Raw genomic sequence first — 20,135 nt, 5'->3', positions numbered from 1 at the left:
GTGTATCTTGACAGCTGTACAAAGAGCAGTTTATTATGTGAATGTGTGTCATGGGGCATATAATTCTCATGTACATTGCTGGTGTGAGGACAGATATCAGTTTCCTTTGCTGGGCACCTTTGAGGATGTGTAATGCTATGCACAATTCTCCTGTGCTATGCATATGTAAAGACATGCCTCATGTGCTGTTCTGCTTTATGGTACATGTGAGGATGTGTCATTCTGTGCACTATTCTCCTGCACCTTGTATGTATGAGGGCATATGTCATATTGGGCAACGTTTTCCTGCACTATGCATATGTGAGGACAATTGTCATGCTCTGCAAAATCTCCCCTGCAAAGTGCAGCAGTGAGGAAGTGTATCTTGCATATGATTTGCCTGAATCCTGTTAGAACATGTCTTACATACAGTACTTCTGTACTATGTTCCCTTGAGGACATTTGTCATTGTGCATATAATTATTTTGCACTGTGTGTCTGTGAGAATGTGTGTCTTGCTACATGATTCTTCAGCACAATGTGCTTCTAAGGATATGTGTCATGACATATCAGTCTCAGATACTAAGTGTCTGTGAGGATACATTTGTGCTGTGTATATACAGTTCTTATTGCCCATATCCCTGGGACAATGTGACATATTCATATGATCCTCTTCTGTTATATATCTTTGCAGTGGGAGGAATCATTTTGCTTCATTTTCGCAGTGTTATTTTTTTTCACTTTTCTCCAGAAGTGTAAGATCACTTTTGCATTGCGGTTTGGGGATTCTGTCCTTTATGCAATACTGTGCAATTGTGGAGTGTGTGTGTGTGTGTATATATATATATATATATATATATATATATATATATATATATATACACACACACACACACACACACACACACACACACACACTAACACACACACGTCTCAATAAGGAGGATATGGGGGGTGAACTCCAAATGTGAGTGCAGGGCAGAGGGAGCCAGCCTCTCATCACAAAAACACTGTTTTTAACCACTGTTGTTGTTTTATGGGAAGCTGTGCTCTTAATCACTGGTAATTTAGCCATTGTTTCTCCAGTTATTTTAGGAGAAGTGACTACAATGATGTCCTTATGAAGCATTTCCTATCTTCATTTCTTATCCTTTTGACAAACTAGAATATCAGTGATCTACTGCTAACATTCTTTTAGTGACTGTACATCTATTTTACATCAAGATCATCTCACTCCAAGACCTCAAACATTTTTCCAGGCTGTAGCCTCTTTCATTTGACAGGCATGGACCAGCTGGCCTTCTGTCCCAAGCTCTGTCTATTCTTATTTAACTTATTATAGGAAGAATTGGGGAATGCTAAAGATGGGGGTACCTGCGTAATGACATCACAAAGAGGAGGTACAAGAGGAGTTTTCATTCTTATGAATGAGGACACTGGGGCATCTAATTATGCCATATGGTAACCTCAATGCATCTGTATCTAAAATAAAAATAAGCTCCATATTAGAATACACTTTTACAGTCTCCAAACAGTCAGGTTACAAAGACTACTCACACTTTTCCTTTCCTCCTCCACTCGCCCACACCTCACTTACAGAAAGAAAGAAAGAAAGCAGACTTTGTTTCTGAAACTGAGTTCCTGACATCTTACATATGGACTAGAAAATAAATTAAATCACTGCAGTTTACTTCTAGAAGTTGCCCAAGCAAATCCTCTGCATGTTAGATGGTGAAATGAACAGGATGCATGTTGTGGGTGTGCAGCACAGATGGGTAGGAGGTTCAGTTTTTTATTCCAAACATGCAATGGATTACATCTAGATCACAGACAAGTCACTTTGGAACACAATACTATTTGTTTTTCGCCCACTGCACTTTCTGTAATGCAATAATCAAGCATATAAGACAACATTTTTATAGGAATAAAAATAGGACCAGCAACGGGCAGGACAGGCGGCCCAAAGTCCCAGCAATGTCAAAATATCAACGATTAGATGAGCGCAAATGGTTCAAGGCAAAGTCCAATATACCACCACACAAGAGAAGCCGAATTTAAAACATAGAAAATCCTTTTAATTGTAGTCGACCATAGGTGAGCGCTTTCACAACATAGCTTCATCAGACCATCAAGCAACTACTAACAAACACACCCAACTACTAACAAACACACCCAACTACTAACAAACACACCCTATATATAATAAAGGGGGATAAGACAGCCAATGATATAGTCACATCAATGAAATCATAAAAACAATTAAAGTAACAAAAACATACAAACTCGGATTAAAATGCATATCCCCATAAAAATGCAAAAATATACTTAATACTTGCATATTCTTTATATTATATAAAAAAACATTAGTAAAAACAATTAAGGTAAAGTATATATATATATATATATATATATATATATATATATATATATATAAAAAACATTGAGAAACCTTATTTCCGAAGTCTCCTTTTCTTTAGGGCAGGTTTTATAGACGCCCTTTCATTTAAACCACTGCATCTGTCAGCGTGCAATCTAATGATCCAGCAAGCTTCCCTATACTCAGTATGTGTAGGTAAGTCACCACCCCTAACACTAGGTTGTATAATTTCTATGACCCTAAAACTGAAGGTATGTGAGGTGTCAGTATTAATGACATGCTTAGAAAGAGCATTGAATGTCGAGCCCTTCCTAATATGGCATAAGTGCTCCAGCATTCGGTCACGCAAGACCTTATTGGTCTTGCCAACATAAAAAGAGTGACAGATGGAACACTCAGCCAGATAAATAACATGAGGAGTCATACAATTAGCGGGAACATGAAAAACAAATTCTTTACAAAGATCCGGATGAAAAAAGGATACCTGAGAATTTATGTATCTACAAAAGTTACAATTACCACAAAGTGTAGTTACACCAGACTGTGAAGAAGAACTGCTATGTTGAAGACCATGGCAGAGAAGTCTCTTCAAATTCATGCAATTTCTTTAGCGAAAAGAGGGTTTATCGCCTACAATTATTGTACGTAAATCATTATCGACCTGTAATATTCCCCAGAACCGACCAAATGCTTGTGTAACTTCCCTGTGATCATTAGTATAGAATAAAGAAACCTTGACTCCTGGGATGGCTGACTTCTCCTTATGGATAACATGAATATCTGAAGCTGGTCCAAAATAGGGGCTTACTGTAGTTGTCCTCAAAGCACTGAGGTCTGACCATTGTCTATCAATCTCAGTTTGAGTATATCCACGAGCCATCAACTTACGGTTCAGACTGTCAATCTCACCCAAAAAACCTGCAAGTGTAGGATTTAGTCTAGATGCCCATATACCCTGATCTCTAATGAGATTCTTAAAAATGTAACCCAGGTGCATACTGGACCTAAAAAGGAAGGCATTTCTATGACAAGTCTTCCGATACACCCCAGTGTTAATAATATTACCAGGCAATTTCTCAATAAACAAATCCAGAAATTCAATACTGTCATAAGACCAGTTGAAAGTAAACTTCAAGCAGGACAATAAATTGTTCATAACCTCATAAAATATCTTCAAGCTATGAAGAGGGCCCCTCCACAGCAAAAAAAGGTCGTTGACAAAACGTAGATAAAACAAAACATACTCTTTATAATCAGGAATAGAAAAAAGACTATTCAACTCCCAATGAGCTAAAAGCATATTGGCGTAGCTATTGGCACAAGAAGTGCCCATAGCTATGCCATGTTTCTGGAGATACATATCTCCATTGAAAGTGAAGACATTGTTCTCAAGCACCATCTCCAAAAAACAACAGATAAGGTCAACCTTAGTAATATCATATTCACTGTGTAATAAGAGATAGTCATGTATATGCTGAATGCCCAGATCATTGGGTATGATGGTGAAAGATTGAATGTCAAGAGTTACAAAAATGACACTATTAAGATCAGAGTCAGGAACAGTAGAAATACACTGATATAAATCTAGTAAAAACTGTTTAGAATCTCTTAAAACTACTTTGTTTAAATCGATAATAGGTCTCAATGCTTTCTCTACATAAACCACCACCTGCCACTATCGGACGCATCGGGGGGTTAGTGGTATGTTTATGGACCTTGGGGAGGCCCTGTATAAGTGGAATCAAAGGATTTACTACTTGTAAAAATGTATAAGTTTCTTCTGTGATGAAATGGGCAGTGAATACATCAAAGATGCACCTGTTAACCAAAAGTATCACTTTATATACATCATCAACAGTAATTCTTTTATAAAAAGTAGCATCATTTAACATCAGGCACATAGAATGTTCATAATGAGCTTTATCCAAAACAACAATTAGACCTCCCTTATCTGCAGGTCGAATTACTATGTGAGTATTATCTTGTAGGGCTTTCAAAGCTACTCTCTCATTATATGACAAATTCTTCTTATAACATGTATTATGATCATCACGTGTGTTAAAATAATCAAATAACACATCCTCTGTTAATTTCAAATAAGCCTCTACAAGAGGATGATTATTGGGGACAAAACAGCTCAATCTCCTAAGCTCAGAAGGACCAAATGAACAAACCGGACCAGAATCTGTAGCTATAGTATTGCCATAAATGAGGCGTAACATAACATTCCTGCAAAACATACGCACATCTAAAATAGTGTCAGATAATTTACTGATACAAGTGGGAATCAAATTTAAACTTTTAACTAAAACTCGCTTCTGAGCTGTGGAGAGAACATATGTAGAAATATTATGAATTAATGATTCTGAGTCCTCCCCCACATTTTCTTCAAAGTTTGTGACTGACCCAGCTCTCCAGAGAGTTTGCGTTTCTGCCGCCCTCTGCTCATGGAGCGAGGGCGTCCTCCCCCTCTCTCTGGACAAACCGGTAAAGGAAAAGGGAGCTCATCAGTACCAGCACTTCTCAGTGCCTTAAGAGAATCTACACAGTCCCATGCCACTTGGGTCTAACGATCCTATCGGATATATTAGCAGTATTGGTGTCCTTATTATTATTAATAGTAACATGAGGATACAAATTCCTGTCGGAAGTTACCCCTACAGGTATAATCCTGTTAGTCTCCGTGTTATGGGATGGAACAGGTAGTATTGAATCATCCATTCTTCCCTGTTCCTTAGAGTGTCCTAAACTCTTAAGCTGGTCCCCTGGTACATGATTAATACCAGGAGAGGGATTAATATTGATAGTATTGGTAGCAGAAACATTAACATCACAAGAGTTAGGAACAACAAAATTAGAAACATCATTATTACTTTTATCTAGCTGATGACATTCATGTCTTTCAACTGAAACACCTCGCACATTATCAAAAAAATTCAAACGGGTCATAGTGGTGTCGCTAACACCATTATGCTGAGTAGAAGGTCCATTAATATCATGTCCATTTAAACACTAACTATTGTGTGGCCACATAAAGACATGGCCTGTCTTAAAGTCATTAATGTCACGTAATAGTTTAGATTTCTTCTGAAAAATGAGTTTTCTCTCAAAACCAGCAACACAATCTAACATACTCTCAAATAAAGGATTCAAAACACTCACATCATATTCATTGAGTAAAGCTTCCTGTCTCTCACATAGAGAGTCCCTCAGCTTCTCTTCTTCGGGACGAAAATATTCATTAAGTAAGCGAATATAGCTCGCGCTTACTTCAAGGTTGATCTTCTGCCAATGGGAGAGTAGTTCAGGATGTTGCTGTCATTGATTCGGCATGTTGAGAATGCGTAAGCCCCTCAGCACAACCTTTTTCTCCAAACATAATTCAAAATGTAGGCGCTGCACCTGTAGCCTCTTGAACTTGAGAAAATCAAGCTCCATGCTTTCCATAGTTTGCTGAAGCAATTCCAAGTCACTGGTCTCACTAATGACGTCATCTCCGAGGGTAGAAACATCTACTTGCCAAAGGGCACTCCTCTCTCTCTGCAAATACAGAGAGAACCTGTCAGAGAAGGCTGTACCAGTCTTATTATTGGTCTCCGATTTGTTACTCTCCATCCGATTAGATTTAATATTCGGATTATAATCCAACTCAATGGAAATAGGTTGTTCAGAGGCCATGACCACCAGTAGAACCACCAATAAAACAACCAAAATAAAATAAGCAAAAAACACGATTGTGGAATACCGGTAGTGAGTCTACCATTGCTGTAATAATATTAACCAAATGGGATAAAAATAGGACCAGCAACGGACAGGACAGGCGGCCCAAAGTCCCAGCAATGTCAAAATATCAACTCACTTATGGTCGACTACAATTAAAAGGATTTTCTATGTTTTAAATTCAGCTTCCCTTGTGTGGTGGTATATTGGACTTTGCCTTGAACCATTTGCACTCATTTAATCGTTGATATTTTGACATGGACTTGACTTCGGGGGGCCTGTGCCCGTCTTGCTGGTCCTATTTTTATCCCATTTGGTTTATATTATTACAACAACGGTAGACTCACTACCGGTATTCCACCATCGTGTTTTTTGCTTATTTTTATAGGAATAAATATTCCAGGTGTTCAAACCCTATTATTTGTTGTTTGTTTGTACTTTTTGTAATACTTTGGGGTTCTTCATTTTTGATTTGAGGCCTGAAATGGGCAACTACTAACTGATAATCCAATGAATAAAATAAAATAAATAAAAATAATAAAATAATCAAATTGCAGCATCATGCCATTGCATATTCTTCAATATCAGGTATAAAAAGTATAATATAAAGTGTGTGTGGAATCCTGAATGGATAATTGTCTGGGTCCCTGGGTCCTGTTCGTTTCAATTACTTCAAAAGAAATCCCAAGCCAAGGGAACTCTTGCTCTGGCTGACCAAGTTCGATGCAGCGCTGCTGCAGGGAGCCATCATTAGTAACTCCCAGCAGACATTCAGCAGAAAGGCCTCACTGAGATGCTGACTGGTCGAAGTGAAAAAAACTTGGCCTTAATTAAAAAAAAAAATGGGTTATCACATTTGGTAACAACTCAGTTCACAGCTCATTACCACAATCAACAGAACATGCTGGAGAGACAAGTTCCTAGATATTTGCAAATATTAAATTGGTTGGTAAATATTTTTAAAATGTTATTAAAATATTATATATATATTCATTTATTTTTTTATTATTTTTTTATTTTTTATGACCATTTATTTTCTAATTGTAATTTATATCCCTTTTTGTTTATATCCTTTTATGCATTATTGACTGCATTAAAGATGATGTCATTACTGGTGCACCAGTGTGTCTTTCTATAGACCATCATGGGGAACTTAACATCTTTTACTGAAATAATTGTGCAATCCTGTCAAAACTGGTGCAAGGTTTATTAGGTTATTGTTTATCATTTTCCCCTTTCATTTCTTTTCATTAGTGATAATTACTAGAAGAAGGGGAACAGTAGCCATGTGGGACACCACTTGTAACCCCCATTCATGATGGAGAGGTAAGGTCCCCACCCTGACTTGTTATAAACTAGTGTTCGTTGACTAAAATTTAATTTTTCAATTATTCTCTTATGTATGATAGTGTCTAATGTCTTAGCAATGTATGGTTGATTTTCAGTAATCTGACATAATTCATTTTCCTTTGTCTTTCTGGATACGATGTTCTTCATGTTTCACTGTTGCAGTCATTACATTTGGGTAATCTGCTGGCAGGTTTCAGTTGCTGTCCCTTTTTTCATGATCATAAGGGTATAAAACATGCAGCCAAGCATTACCATCAGTTGCTCTTGCAGCATGGTGCCTGAAGCAGCAGAAGCAGTTCGCAAGTGCTGGTCAGCCCCTGAAATGAATTTTTTTTTTTCGATTTTCAGAACCGAAGTCTTCAAACTAAAAGTAATGTCAGTTGGGGGAACTTTTTCTTGCTCCTTATCATGACTACTGGAATACCTAAAAAACGCAAAGAAAAAGACAGAGACAGGCCGTTGAGGTCCAAAACCGGTGACGACGCTTCTCCTAAGCCAGTTACCAGTTCACTGGTACTCAGTGAGGTGCTTTCGCAGCCCCTGATACCTGCTACTTCTGATTCGCAGGCCTCTACTGAGACCCATTCAGAGTCCGGTATGCAGCCAGATGCTTCAGTTATGGAACCAGCGGATGTCTCTACCTTGGATGGGTCTGGAGCTACTGTGCAGGTACCGGCTTCTGAGGGTGTATTCAGGCCTACAGATTTGTATATTAAACCAACGTCATCTTCAATTTTAAGGCCATCTATGTCTAAAAAACCGACGCCTAGGCCTCATGTGCAGGCTCCTATGCCTAAAAAACAAATGATCAAAATGGCTGAAGATTTAATTACTCTTATCAGGGGTAGCCATCCCCCACCTTCAAAGAGGCCTAGGGCTGAAAATGACTATGAATCTTCTGAACAGGATTCTATTTCTTCTGACTCTTCTAATGAACAGGATTTGTCTATACCTACTTATGAGGACTCTGATGCAGAGGATTCCATTCTTTCTGCTTCTCCCCCTGAGGATTTTTCTTTTGGGGAAACTTTAAATACCTTAAGGGAACATTTCCACTGGGAAAGTCAGGATTTTTCTGAATCCAAAAAGAGGCTTAGGAATTTTCTTCTTCTTCCTCAGCATAGGCCTTTGGCTATACCTCCTGTACTAGACATTGTTGATGATGTGTTTTCAGAATCCGGTATGACCCCTGATTCTCTGCCGCCAGCCCCTTGTAAACCAGACATATACTACAGGGTTCCTGATTCCCACAAATTCCTTTTCAAAAATACTGTTGTGGACCCTCAAACCATTTCTCAGGGGCTCAAGGGCATTAAGGCTTATTCTGCTAAAAATCCTACCCCTTCTGATAGAGACTCCAGGGTGCTGGATAGATGGCGAAAAAAGGTTTATACTTCTGCAACCTTGGCAATCAGGGCCTTAAATTGTCAATTTCATATGCTACAATATCAGCAGCATATCATGGGACTGCTTAAACAGAAAATTATGTTGATTTCTGACTGTGTGGAAAATAAAGATTTACAGGATTTATTGTATTCAGTTGAACAAGTTGGAAAACATACTTTGCAATGTGGTTTTGATTCTTTGGAGGCCTCTTGCAGGGCTGCTGTTACTGGGTCTGTGCTTAGAAGGCATGCTTGGCTTAAGGAGCAATCTCTGCCTGATCATGTTAAAGCAAAATTGTTGGATGCTCCTTTACAGCAGGACCGTCTGTTTGGCAATAAGGCTGAAGAAGTTCTAAAAAAGATGGAAGATAAGGCTAAATCTATGCAGACTGTGAAAGATTTCTTACAAGTACAACCTCCAAGATTTAGTAGGCACTGGCCTACTAAGAACTGGTCCTTTCCAGTTCCTTCCAGAGCCACTCAAGCCAGACCCAGACATGCCAAAAGCACCAAGTTTCAGTCCCAAGGGACTTTCAGAACTAAGCAATGGGGTGCCTCCTCTTCCAAATCTGGAAACAACAAGACACCTCCCTATGGTAAACAGTCTCAATGACTTTCCTTTAGAATTACCAAGCACTTACATTTTAGCCGCCCCTTTGGGGGGAAAACTGGCACTTCATGCAAAAAACTGGCAACTTATAACCCAGGACAAATGGGTTTTAAATATAGTGTCCCAGGGATATAGATTTTATTTCCACACATTGCCAACTCCAAGCGGATGGCCAGACCTGCCCCCAAATCAGTGGGCAGAGGCTTAGAAACAAGTACTTTCCCTCTTAAACATGGGGGCTATTCAACTAGTGCCAGAAGAGGAAAAGGGACAAGGTTTCTATTCCAGACTTTTCATGGTACCCAGAAAAGACAAATCATGGCATCCAATTCTGGACTTGTCTACCCTAAATACTTTTCTGGACATTCCAAAATTCAAGATGCTGACTCTACACCAGTTACTTCCTATGCTAGGCAAAGATGCCTGGCTGGCAACTCTAGATCTAAAAGAGGCATATCTGTATATCCCAATCAGGGAATCTTGCAGAAGATACCTCAGCTTCAAAGCAGGTTTTTTGCATTATCTGTTCTCTGCACTGCCCTTTGGCTTATCTACTGCACCCAGGGTCTTTACAAAGTGCCTGGCTCCAGTAATTGCATTTTGCAGGCAAAGAAATATTCAAATATATCCATACCTGAACAACTGTCTAATTCAGGCAGAAAACAAAGCCATTCTTCTAAAACATCTGGCGTTTGTAAAAAGGGTTCTAATTTGTCTAGGGTACACCATAAATGAAAAGAAATCACAACTAGTACCCTCTCAAAAAATAACATTCCTGGGTGCAAGCCTGAATACAACTGCCCAGATGGCTTACCTTATGCCAGAAAAGCAAATTCAGTTGGTGACTTACTTTAAACAGGTGGCCACAAAAACCCTGCTATCAGCAAGACAAATACTGCAAGCCTAGGAGTTCATGGCCTCCTGCATTCTTCTAATTCCATATGCAAGGCTGCATATGAGGAAACTTCAGTGGTACTTAAAAAGTTTATGGAGTCACCATTCTCACAACTTGGAAACAATGATTCCTATCATACCTTGCCTGCAACTAGAGTTCCTATAGTGGGCAGAGGCCTGCCACCAGAACAAGGGACTGCCATTCACACCACCCCCTGCCACTCAAACCCTAACTACAGATGCATCAGTCTATGCATGGGGAGCTCATCTGGCAGGGAAGTGCATTCAGGGCAAATGGATCTCGAATCAAATGCACCTTCACATCAATCAAAAAGAAATGCTAGCTGTACAGAAAGCACTGACAGCCTTCAAGGACTACCTTCATCCTGAGCAACTAATGGTAAAGACGGACAACACCACAGTTATGTGGTACATAAACAAGCAGGGGGGTACACATTTCTACCCTCTCTGCAGACAAGCCATGGCATTGTGGAATACGGCCTTGAGCTATCAAGTACAACTACAAGCCCAATTCCTGCCAGGCTGAATATTTTGGCAGACAATCTAAGCAGAAATCTCATGGACCCACACAAATGGAAACTGGAACCACGGATTTTCAACATGTTGACATGCAAATGGGGGAGCCCAGACATAGATCTCTTTGCCTCACCCTAGAACTACCAGTTTGACAAATTTTTCCTTCAGCTAGGAAAACCTATCAGTTTATGCTTTCCCCCTCTGCCTTTGCTCTCCAAATTTCTACTAAAAGTCAAACAGGACAAACCAAAGATGGTTTTGCTTGCTCCAGACTGGCCTCGCCAACACTGGTACCCACTCCTATGCAGTCTGTCACAACTTTCTCCATGGCACCTGCCTCAAACACCTTCTTTACTGTCTCAGCTGTACAACCAAATTCTGCATTCTCAGCTCCAAACATTGAATCTTGCAGCTTGGCTAATCAATTAAATTCCCCCTTAGCATCCCTCAGCAAACCTGTGATGGATGTCATTCTGGAGGCGAGAAGACCTAGTACCAGAAAATCTTATGCTGACAAATGGAAAGGATTCTGTGCCTGGAATAAAGCTCAAAGGATGACCACAGCAGTGCCCAATTTACCTCAGATTTTGCAATACTTAACTGAGATGCTTCACAAGGGCCTATCTTCTTCTTCCATAAAAATCCATGCCTCAGCCATTTCAGCTCATTACAACACAGAACCCCCCTCTTCTCTCATCCTCTGTTAAAGCAGTATCTCAGAGGGGCCAAAAACTTAAGGCTGCACAGGAGAGCTCCAAACCCTGCCTGGGTCCTTAACTTTGTATTGGAAAAACTCACTCTACCTCCTTTCGAGCCAGCTGCTACTGCAGACTTAAAATTATTTTCCTGGAAAGCAGCCTTCCTTTTAGCAATCACTTCAGCTAGAAGGATTTCTGAATTACAGGTCCTTATGGCAGTGGAGCCTTTCATCATCTTTTATGCGGACAGGGTGTCATTCAGGACCAACCCATCCTTCATGCCCAAGGTGGTATCCAGTGTGGCTCTTAACCAGTCCATTCATTTGCCATCTTTCTTTCCCAATCCACAGAACAAAGGGGAGCAGATTCTGCATTCATTGGATGTGCACAGACAACTTAGATTTTACTTGGACAGGACTAAATCTCAAAGAAAATTTGAACAACTGCTGGTAGCATTTGCTGCAGGGGCAGAGGGGAAAGGCTATTTCAAAGCAAACCATTTCCAAATGGATAAGCCATCGCATTAATTTCTGCTATAAGCACCATGGAAAATCTATTCCCCAGGGGATCAGGTCCCATTCCACCAGGGCTGCATCTACTTCTACAGCTTTTCTCAGAGGTGTTCCTACTAGGGATATTCTAGAAGCTGTTACCTGGAGTTCAGTTCATACTTTCACCAAGCACTATCACTTACCAGTTTTCTCTAAATCCATAGCTGGCTTTGCCACTGCTGTTTTGCAGGGCCTTATAGCCGGACCTAATACTGTATAAATCCATCCTCCCAACCTTAGCTTTGGGAATCTACCCAAATGTAATGACTGCAACAGTGAAACACGAAGAACATAGTACAGTTGTGTACACAACATAAACGTAGATGTTCGAGTGTATTCACTGTTGCAGTCCTGGTTACCCTCCCTCCAGCCCCTTTATTTTCTCTTACTATGCCTCTCCTTTATTTTTCTACACTTAAAAGCCTTTTTGATGTATTTGCTTTTGTTTGGAGGTATATATTTTTGTGTTTAAAATTATTTATATATATTTTGCTCCCCATTTGGGGGGGCACCTGACATCTGGGGCAAGAAAAACTGATGTAATGGCATTGGCTGCATGTTTTATACCCCTGATGACCTGACATCATGGAAGAAGGGATAGCAACTGACGCAGGACCCAAGACTTTGTTAACCAGGCCGACTGAGGGCAACCTGCCAGCAGATTACCCAAATGTAATGACTGCAACAGTGAATACACTCGAACATCTACATTTATGGTAAGTGTACAGAACTGTACTTTCTATTGTGACACTTGATTTTACATTGAGTGCTGGTCAGACTGATGGGTCTAAAATATCTGAGTCTAGTATGATAAACTTCTTTATTAAATTTACACATATGACAAAGGCAATCTTAAATTTATATACATGAAAAACATACAAAATGATATCACTTTAGTTACAAACAGTTTACATCACAGACACCATTGAAACAACTGCAGTGAATAAATCACGAACAAACCACCATGGACATCCAAAAAACTCCTAACATCCTTTAATAAAACAAACCCTCGATAAAAAGGAAATATTTGTAGCAAAATCATTGTGGAAAAATATAGAGACACAAAAAGGTGCACCATTCAGGATGGATAAGCGCTTTCGGGATTGCCCTTCCTCAGATCATGTTACAACTGAAAAAAGATGGTCCATTTAAGGAAGACTTAACCAATCAAGACGCTCACACAAACTGACACCTCCAGTGCTAGCCAGAGGTAAAACATCCTATCAGGACATGACAGTAAAGTTACACCCTCCCTAGGATCCAGTCAATGCAAAAAATTCAGGTGCAGGTTAAAACAGCACTCCATTGGGTGTGCATTTACTTTTGAAATAAACACTGCTCTGATAGAGTGGATACCAATCCTCTTTTTTCAGATTGGTTCAAAGAATAATGCAACACCTTAGTTAAAAAATAAATAATAATTTAATAGATTAGCACTCTGTTTCAATAAGGTAAGTCTTGTCACATAAAAGGCTATTGTTCACAATGCATGAACCATAGTTGAGCAGCCTAAAACAATCACAGTGCCTATATAAGCCAACCCCTCAAGTTCATGCCAATAAAATGTTTCTATGCAAGGGGTAGGGGTAAAAAAGGGGGGTGCATACTTCTCCTTGACTCAAAGCTGGCTGAGAAAATCAGTGATAGGTTTTGAAGCATTTGGTCTTTAGAATGGGTTTTAATGGTACCACACCATTGAGTCCAGGTTTACGATGAGCTCATAGGTTGATGATGCAGTCAATTTCAGCAACTTCAGTGCGATTCTGCACATCTCCTCCCCTTATGTTTTCAGGAATCAGCTGTAGCACCATAAACTTAAAGGCGTGTGCAGGATGCATTTTAACATGTTGTGGTAAAGCATTGGTCTTGTCAGAATGGGCAATGTCACATATATGGCAAATAATTCTTTCTTTAAATTGGTGATCTGTCTTCCCTATATAGAAGGCATTTTAATCCTGGCAATCAGACATAAATTAAATGCTTGCTGTTGCAGTTGGCTCGCACCTTTAGGGAAAATGTCTGGCCAGAAACTGGATGGCAAAACAAATTCAAAACATTGATATACTGACAAGCCTTACATCTTCCACATTTGACAGTCTCTTTTCTGCCTTCACTGTGTTGAGGTGTCCTAGTGGTTCCATCTTTATGACACAAAAGTCGCTTCATGTTCTTTTTATTTCTGAAGGTAAATCTGGGTGCATCTCCAACTATTTTCCTTAGGCTCTGATCTTCCGTCAGCACTGGCCAATATTTCCTGATAATGTCACATACTTGTCAAACATCTGTAGAATATGTTAAGATGCACCTTAATGGTGGAAAATGGTTATTTTGCTTGGTGACTATTTCGTCATAAGCAAATTGACTGGAGAAATAGGGTCGACCCTTCTTCTTTCTGATGTTTTGTATGTCACAATTCATCAGATTCCCATCCCTATTGGAATAACCTCTTCTTTGCAAATGTATTTTAAGCTGCTGAAACTCTTTTTCAAATTCATGGTCTGCTGTGCATAGCCTACAGATTCTAGTGGCTTAATTTTCAAATATATTGTGGAAGACATGCCTCGGATGGAAACTATCATTGTGCAGGTAATGGTTCCTTCAAGTCCTCTTTCTATGAATACTGGTCTCTAGCCCTGCATCCGGATGTAAGAATAACTTTACATCAAGAAACTCAATGGTTGTCTTAGAGTACTGTTCTTCAAAAAACAGGAAGGTGGTAGTGTTGTTCAGAAATTCTATGAACAATTTCAATTGAATATCAACCCCTTCCCTGATAAAAAGAATATCATCCACAGATCGACTATAATAAATCAGGTGGGTGGCCGATGGGTTAGATTCATTAAAGACACGTTCTTTCTCCCATGGGGCAATCACAATGTTAGAGTAACTATTGGCACCTGGGGTGCCCATGGCAACATCCCAACGTTGCCAATCGTACTTATTGCCATAGATAAAAAGATTATTCTCTAGGATGAATTCTAATAGTAAACAGATTTGTTCCATATATGTCAATCTAGAGTGTACAAACCGTTTAACAGCTGCAATGCCATATGAGTTGGGAATGACAGTAAACAAACATTGTATATCTAGGGTCACAAAATAAAATTGGAGAAATCTGTATATGGTTTCATCTTCTCATACAGTTCCTCCAGAAAATCTCTTGTGTCTTTAAGTATGGTATCAACTTTTGCTATAAGTTTTTTTAGTTGGTCCTTAACATATATCGAAAATGATTTGGTGACCCAACCCATCCGGCTACTATGGGGTGCAGGGGGGGGGGGTCACTTAAGTATTTGTGAATTTTCAGCAGACCACTAATAGTAGGTATCTGGGCATCTGCTGTACTGAAAAAAATCAAATAGCTCTTGAGAGATGAGTCTGGTGGCAAACATATCACTCAAGGTGTTACTGACCTCATTAACTACTTTTTCAAGCTCTTTCTTAGTAATATTTTGATAAGTTCTGTTATCTCTTAACATCTCTTCCATCTTTTGCTTGTAGTCATTCAAGTTCAGTACCACCAGCACCCCTCCTTTGTCTGCTGGTTTAACTACAATGTCATAATTTCTCATTAATTCAAATAAAGCTTTTCTTTCTCCACTCGTTAAATTATGATATTGTTGGCCTGTTAGCTGCTGTCTTAAGTTGGCAACATCATTCTCACATAAATGTACAAACAGATCAATGGCTGGATGATTTACTGGCACAAAGGTGCTCAGTTTTTTGTACTGTTTCTGCTGACAGTTGTCATTCTTCACAGTTTGATTGCCAAAAATATTCTTCAGTCAGACATTTCTCCCACATTGTTTAATATCTATCACAAATTCATTCAGCCTAGAATGAAAAGCTGGAATAAATGACAGACCTTTATTCAATACTTTAATATGGTCATTACTTAGGATGAAGTCAGACCGGTTAAACACCAAGTATGGGGAGGTCTCTGTCATTGATTTTTTTCTGTTTCCTCTTTTGACTGTATTGAAACAACTGTAGCTGTAAACATTATATATCACTTATCATCCAGTCATTGTTAGTTAAGCATTATGTGGCTCATTCAAATCCTGCCTCTTAAACCTAATTCCTGCTCTGCATATGTTGTTCCCACAATTCCTTTTTTTTCCTATGTAGTTTACTCCTTCCCTTTTCTAAAGATCCCAGTTCCAGTTGTTTTATCTCTGTTACTATATTCACTGCTTCTATTAAAGTTGCTCTAGACTTTGATTTCTATTTTCTAGTAATTGCTTTTTTGGCAGCCACCATAATTAGACTCAGCAAGGTTTTATTATGTCTAGGCAATTCCAATTATATAGCATAACTCAAAAAAATCATCTCCGCAGTCAGTCCAATCCACTCACCCAGCATCTCCAACAGAGTGGTCTGCAGAGAACCCCAAAAGTCCACCAGCTCAACACACTCTCAAAAAACATGTTCCCAGCCACCTCTTTCTTGCCCGTCATACCTCTAACATTTGCTATCCACCTGAGAAAAATTTCTTTGGTGTCTATTGGGGTATAAAAATACCTGTGTAAACAGTTTTAGGCCAAGATCCTAAATCTTCTAGACTTTGTTGCATATTTGGGAGATATACATATATCCCTCCATTGTCTCTTTGTGAATTGCTTATCCAGTCTCTCTTCCCAATCCTTTCTAAGCTCCTCTAATTGATTCTTATAATTATCATGCAGTATTTTATATGCTTTACTAATTATTTCTTTTTTAATGGCAGCTTCTGTTCTAGAGTCTATTAAAACCTCTACCAGTGCTGGTCTTTCATTTAGTAGCTCCCTATTACTTTCTCTTTGCCTATATTCTAATATCAATCCTTGACAGGGAGGGCAATCTCTAACCTGCAGTCCAAATAAATTCTTGGCCTCTTCCCATTCTATTACCTTTCCCTTTCTAGTTATTTGCTCCCAATATCTTGGTTCCTTTGCCAGTTTTCTCCAATAGATTCCAGCCCCCTCTTGCCTATTTTCTGTATCCCTGATCACAGTCAGAATACTCTCTACTATTTTATGAATATAATACTCTATATGATTTTGATTGTTCTCCTTAAGAGTCTGCATCTAAAATCCCAATCTCTCCTTATTTCTTGAGCTTCCTCCCTGTGTCAGCATCATTCCTTTCTACTTTGAATTATAGTTTTCTGCTTATGCTATGTATAAGAGCCTTAACTATGTTGCTCTAAAATACCCCGCTCAAATTAGGTAATCCTAGTCCACCTTGTTCTATTGGTAGAATCAGCTTATCCCACTTGACCCTTGCTGTTTTCCCTTCCCAGATAAAATCCTTCAACTCTTTTTTAATTGCTATCCACAACTTCTTTTCTGGTTGATAAAAGTATGCCTGACCTGTGTATAAGACTAAAGGGACTAAAACCATTTTAATGGCTTGTATCTTAGCATCCGTATCCATATAACAAAACTTCCATTTTCTCAATGTTTGTATTATCTTCTGTTTAGTCTCTTCCCACATATCCTTAGCTGACACTACAGAGTCATTTGTAATCCATACTCCTAAATACTTCATTTTATCATGTCCCCATAAATATGGACATTGTTGGACCAATTTGTGTGTGGGTACACAATTTACCGCTGTTGCCTTTGTTTTAGCTTCATTAATTTTGTATCCCGAGAAGATTTGAAGCTGTTTTAAAATGTTCCATAACACTGTAATGTTTCTTTCTGGTTTTGTCAGGTATAAAATAATATCATCTGCAGATAGAGCCAGGTCTTCTTGACCACCATACCAATTACATCCTTGAATTTCTGAGTCCCTTATTTTCTTTGCCAATGGTTCTACATATAATGCAAACAAAGGGAAAAGTGGGCAATCCTGCCTGGTTCCTCTACTCAAGCAGAAATAATTGGACAGGACCCCACCCAATTTAATTTGCGCCATTGATCCCGCGTATATTCTTGTAATCGACCTTTATAATTGTATCAGGGAAAGCAAATGCTTCCATTGCCCTGATCATGAAGTCCCAGTCTACTCTGTCGAATGCTTTCTCTGCATCAAGACCCACCAATAAAAGTGGTACATTCTTACATTCTACTTCCCTCTGGATCATCAATGTTCTGTTAATATTGTCAAATGTTTGCCTTCCCTCCACAAAACCACACTGATCCACATCTATCAAATTCGGTATCACTTTTGCCATTCTTTAAGCCATTATAGACATAAACACTTTATAATCATGCTTTAGTATAGAAATGGGCCTGTATGAAGCTGGATCCAATCAAGCTTTACCCTCTTTAGTTATTACCGTAAAAAACACCTTCTTCCAGGATGCTGGTACTTCTCTTCTTCTTAACATATTGTTAAACAAAACCTTCCAGTTCCTTATCAGTTTTTACCTCCTAAGTTCCAAACTTCCAAACTTCCACAGGAATGCCGTCTATTCCTGGGGACTTTCTTGTAGATTGATTATATATATCCCTTTTTATCTCATCCCTTTCTGTCCTCACTGTTAGTAATTGAGCCTCAACTACCTCTGGCTTTGGCATATTTAATTCTTCCATAAACATTTCCGTTTGTACCTTTTGTTGATTTCCATATTTCTTTGCTTTATACAAATTTTCATAAACTTTCCAAAATATTTCTAATAATTCTACAGGGTCTCTTGTTATCTTCCTTGTTATAGGCTCTCTAAGGTTGGCGACAGCCTTTCCACTTTTTGTTGCCTGAGTTGTGCTAGAGGTTTTTGTGCTCTAGAATTATTATCAAAAAACGGTTGCTTAACAGCAATCTTTCTAAACTTATGCATATTATTGAGGTAATCCCTTATTTTCTGTTTAGCGTTCTGCAGTTGCTCCTTTTCTTGTTCTGAGATTCCCCCTATTTTGCAATATTTTAACATTTGTCAATCCCTCTAAATAATTCTTGTTACTGTTTAGCCATACCTCCCTTTCTTTTATTTCCAGCGTAGTTTTAAACTCCACTTTAATTTTATCCCACTCCTAAGCTATGTTTTCAGAAGATAAATCTATCTTCTCTAGTAGGTCCTGAATTAATTCCACAACCCATTCCTTAAGTTCCCCTCTTTTCGATCAGTAGGGAAAGTGCCAGTGACGTATTTCCATTTCATTACTTGCATTTTTATTTATATAACTCTGTATTCTCTGGGGCATCCTTCCTTCTACTTTAATGATGATAACATATACATAGATAACGCATTATTGTTGTTATTTTTTTTTTCATTAAATTTGACTGCCCCGGGATGAAAGCTGAATACAGCTTTATTCTGTCTTAATCTAATTTCCTCTTCCTCTTATTCATATTGCACCCTTTATAATTATTTTCATATCCTCTCTAAATTTCTGTACATAATCTTCTCATACTATTTTTTCTAGTTACCTTCTTTTCATTTTATCTTATTTAATTCTACCAAACTTCTCTCCCAAATAACCTCAATCATGAAAATGGTAGAATTGTCCATTAAGTCACCTTTTACAGTATATACCCATGGTTGCCACAGTACCCTGTCACGTTGCTCCTTTTCTTGTTACATAATTCACCTATGTCATTTTTCTCCCTGTTCTTACATTATACTGTCTAGTGTCTAAATGTTTGATATTTCCATTCATACTTGAATTGTCTTTGTTACTTTTATCAGTTTAGACCTGAAAATTTTGTTCAATGTGCACACCTTATAGGTCTCAATCCATATGTAATACATTCACACTGCATTCTATATGTAACTCATTCTCACTGCATTGTATATGTAACACATTCTCACTGCATTCTGTGTCCAGCTTCTTTATGCAACTGTCTTTCCAGCAGAGGACAAGGAGGCCACTGTGCATTAATTTGCCAGTTACTTTTTAGCAGAACAATTTAGATGTCCATCATGTTTCATCAAAATTTTATTCAATGTGCACACCTCATAGGTGTCAGTCAATTCATATGTAACACATTCTCACTGCATTCCATGTGTAATGCATTCTCACTGCATTCTGTGTTCACCTTCTTTATGCAACCATCTTTCCAGCAGGAGACAAGGAGGCCACTGTGCATTAATTTGCCAGTTACTTT

The sequence above is a fragment of the Protopterus annectens genome, chromosome 12.part0, assembly GCF_019279795.1.
Source record: "Protopterus annectens isolate FY-2018-M chromosome 12.part0, PAN1.0, whole genome shotgun sequence".
In the NCBI taxonomy this organism is placed as follows: Eukaryota; Metazoa; Chordata; order Ceratodontiformes; family Protopteridae; genus Protopterus; species Protopterus annectens.
Note: the sequence above shows the minus strand (reverse complement) of the source record.